Consider the following 4,454-nt stretch of genomic DNA (forward strand, 5'->3'; position numbering starts at 1 on the left):
ATGTATTTTTTCACACAAAAAACAAGCATGTTTTATTAATGTGTTTAAAAATACAAATGTATATTTTATAAAATTTAATTTTAAATTATTTATTTTTAGAAGAATAAAAGTGTCAATGAACTTAATAAACCACTGGCTCTCTTTAGCTATGCATAAAAATACATACAGAAATTAACCTAAGGAAGAGTTTCACAAAAAATTTAATCAGAATTAGAATAAAATAGTGCTAATAGATTTGAAAATCTTGATACAAGTTCAGATTTACATAATATATAAATTATCAAAATGACTTAAAAATAGAAAACTTATAAAAATAACTGTTAAGAACTTAAAAACTTATCAAAGAATTATTTCTATAAAGTCTAAGCCTTGATGATTTTAGCAGTAAATGCTTTTAAACTCATGATTTAAATACCATAAAAACAGGCCCAGGAAGGAAAAGTCCATAAAGTGATTTTATTCATTCCACTGAAATGGAAATATCTGTGTGCGTGTGTCAAATACACACACATATACACGTATAAACACACACTATGAAAAAGAATACATCTATCACCTTGCTGGGAAAAAAAGTGTGAAACTAGAGAACCAGAAACTTTGAGCAAGTTTGGAAGATAAAACAAACTGGATCAGAAGAAACCAGAGAAAGAAAAATATTAGACACAGAAAAGAAATGTGCAGACTGAAATTGTACTTTTCCCCACTGGAGCCCTCAGGCCACTTAAGCTTCCAAGTACTCATCAATTCATTGAGAAGAACTTGACCTTGAGTTCCAGCTTGAAAAATATAACCATTTTCATCTTGTATGCTTTGCATACTATATATTAATAAATAATAAGTCAAATATTTTTTAAATTACAGAACTATCAGGAAAAATGGGTGAAGCCCTCAATACAGTAGAAAACTCCAAGTCTACAGCAACTGATAGACGAGACAGACACAAAAATCAGAAAAGATATAATACAGTATTTAAACAATACAAATAATAAGTGCAATCTAATGGCTATTGCTAAAATATTCACCTACGTATCTCTGTCAGTCTTGAGTGAACCAAGGAAAGAGAAACCACTTTAATTATTTAAAACAGGGTTGGGGGCGACAGAGTGCAAGAAATTGGTTCCACGTGTGAGGAAGGCGTTGCAATGACAGATGGGTATTGTTGAGCCAGGGGATTAGCAGCAGCAGGAAGCCACCACCGCCTCAAAGCCAGGATCAGTAATAATAGACAGCTTTTCAAGGAATTTTACCATAAATTAGTTGGAATGGGATTTGGGGTCAGGGTTTTGTTTTGCTTTCTGAAGAGATCTCCCTCCTTGCTCCTGGAGGAAGAGAGTTGGAGCCTCCCTTCACTGCTGCAAATAGAAGTTTGAGGTCCCAGGAGAGAGCAGCCTAATAAAGAACATATGGAGGTCCGGGTCAGCCTCTTCACTGTCTAAAAAAATACCTTAACTATATTATACAAGAATAATCCTCTGAAACAAGCCTGCAGATTGAGGCAGGAGCATACTGTGTTCCAAAAAATCTGGAATGTAGGAAGCTTAACACAGAAAAATATTCTGGTTAAGCGGTTGCACTCCAGAGATAAAAAAAGGATTTCTTTAGGCATCCAAGTGGCCATATCAAATAACCTAAGGAGGGAAAGACATCAGACTGGCCTACAGCTCCTCTACGATAATGTCGACTACTAGAAGACATTTGTTACTATGTTCTAATAAAGAGAGTGACTGAGAACTTTCATGTCCAAACAAACACCTTTCAATCATAACCAGCCACATAATTTGTGGGGCCCAAAGCAAAATGACAACAAAGGGCCCCTGGTTAAAAAAAATTAAGAATTTCAAGATGGTGGGACAACAGAACTTTAGCTCACACACAGAGTCTGTCTCAGTGGAAGATTCTACCTAATGCACACTTTGTACACTCACGAAGCTGACCTTCCTTTCCAGCAGAAAGGAAACATTCAGGCCTGCCCGCAAAATACAGTGTGAGCCCTCTCTAGCAAGGGACCTGATGACAATGACAAAAATCCAGAGATAAAGTAAAATAAAGAACTTACAAAGGAAGACCCTGCACCTGTGATGAGTGTTGAATTAATCTCTATATATGGCAAATACTAAACAACTTTGGGAATTATGGCTACAGAATATAAATACTTGAAAATAGGAAGAAGAGTGAAGTTGCTAATGCATTCATCTAGCCCTGCAGGTAGCTGATATTATCTAAAATTATATTTCGTATTTAATGAGACATGATGACTCCACACTCTCAGTATTTTGTTTTGTATCTTCCCTTAACTTTAGAAGAATCTTTTTGTTCACATCAGATGGGTGACGTGCTGACGTCATAACAAGGTTTAAGAGAGGCACACCTCACACGAGTGTGAAAGCCCAATCGTCATGTGTGGATAAATGACATTTAATATTTTTTAATTAAAAATATAATTTAATCTTTATGAAAGCCAAAATGTTAAACGATCATTCGCAGGTGACAGGATTTGAGTGTTTTACTTTCATCTTTGCCATCTTTGTCTTTTCTGCATTAATTGAACTCTTTATAAGTGTCATGTGTAATTTTTATAAAAGCTAGGAGTATTCTTATTTAATTTAAAGAACCTAGTCAAATATTATTTCATCCAAAGGTGCCAGTCCAGAGGGTTTTATTGGAGAGAGGTCTATAAACACTTCAAAGAGATGAGTTTCTGTATTTAATTTGTTTGAAAGAACAGAGAGCTAGAAATTTTCCAACTTGTTCTACAATGTATCACTGATACTAAAAGGACAATTTACCTGAATATACCAAACACTTTGGCTATAGATGTAAAATATGTCCAGCTGGCCAGACCCCTTCCCATCCAGCCATGTGTGTCACGGGGTACGTGTAATCAAGGGAGCTATGTCACTTAAGAAGTGAGACAGCAAGAGCCTAGCCTACTTTAGCAGGGAAGTGATGGAGATGTTTTCTTCCACCACCCCTGACACCCTAAGAACCTCTGCTGGACTGAGGGAAGTGGAAGGCCACAACACCTAAGTGGTCCCAGACATGTGCAGGAACTAGATAGGACTGCTTGGGTTCAAACTGTGGTGTCAGCCACCACAGTGCTTCTTCACAGAGGGGGTGCTTCCCGGGGCTGCTGAAATCCCACAGGTGGGTGGTGGAATCGCTCCATCCAGAGTTCAGACAATAAGGAGTGCATTGTCTGTAGACAGTTTTAGCAACAATAATAAAAACAGCTAAACATTAGTCTGCTTTGTATTATCACCATGTGTCTGCAGTTCTAAAAAAAATGTCAGTGATAAAATGCTCCTTTGTGAAAAAAAATCAGTTCCTTCTGGGTTTATATTTTTAAAAAGATTTCCAAAATTGTTTTTATTTATTTAAATTGACAAATGACAAATTGAATATATTTATGGCGTACGATGTGATGTTTTGATGTATGCGTACATTGTGGAATGATCGAATCAAGCTGGTGAACATATCCATCGCCTCACATACTTTTCATTTTTGTAATGAGAACATTTCAATTCTACTCTCATAGCAATTTTCAATTATGCTATACTTTATTACTAATTATACTCACCATGCTATATAATAGATCTGCAGAACTCATTTCTCCTGTCTAACTAAACTTCGTGTGGCTTGGACAGCATCTTCCCCTCCCTCCAGCCCCTGGTAACCACCATTTTATTATTAATCCTTTAATGAACACTGTGCTTTACATGGAATTTAAACAAGAGAGCTCTCAGTTATCCAGCCAGCCCTCTACATTTGCAGAATTAGCTATACAGGATCTTTTCAAGAGTAATTTTTTAATGGTTTGAAAAAGTTTGAGTTTGCTTTAGGAGCAGTTTGTGTCACCAACCTTAATGGTATTACTCATTCTTGTGTTTCAGCTGTAAATTAGAAATAAGCAATGATAGTACAATGATTAAGAAGACAAAGAAAGAAAAACAGAATATATCTTATTCAAACTCTTTCAATCCATGTGATCTCTTGGACTTTGTTTTTAATTATTGAGTTATTCCCATTGGACTGTTTATTTGGATTTGAAACTGTGTGAAACAGAGGGGCTCGCTAAAGGGGTAATATTTTTATTTGGTACATGAATGTTTTAATTCATGTGCGAAATGTACTTTATGATTATTGCTAAAGATAGGTTCATACTACAGAGATGGGGTGGTAAAAAATAAAAAATAAAAAGTCTCTGTCCCAGGTGGAGATGGGTCCTGATGCTGAGACTCCGAGGGGGCAACCTCAGGGATGACAGCCAGCAGAGGGCATGCGAGTCTTCCGGGCATTGGGCACATCTCCTGTTCTTCTTACCTCAGGTGACAGAAGTCAGTTCTGACCCCCAAACTATCACAAAAAGAGTATCCAAGGGGAGAAAGAATGGGCTTCCCTTGGGTAGTTGGATGAAGGCTAGCATTCATGTTAATCTGGAAGGTACATGAAGATTC

At 36.6% G+C, this 4,454-nt stretch overlaps 1 pseudogene; it reads right to left on the bottom strand.

Moving 5' to 3' along the window:
* Positions 1–2,317: 2,317 nt before the first annotated feature.
* LOC142875364 (uncharacterized) lies at positions 2,318–2,413 on the bottom strand (annotated as a pseudogene).
* Positions 2,414–4,454: the final 2,041 nt, after the last annotated feature.

The sequence above is a fragment of the Microcebus murinus genome, chromosome 13 (genome assembly GCF_040939455.1).
Source record: "Microcebus murinus isolate Inina chromosome 13, M.murinus_Inina_mat1.0, whole genome shotgun sequence".
Taxonomy (NCBI): Eukaryota; Metazoa; Chordata; class Mammalia; order Primates; family Cheirogaleidae; genus Microcebus; species Microcebus murinus.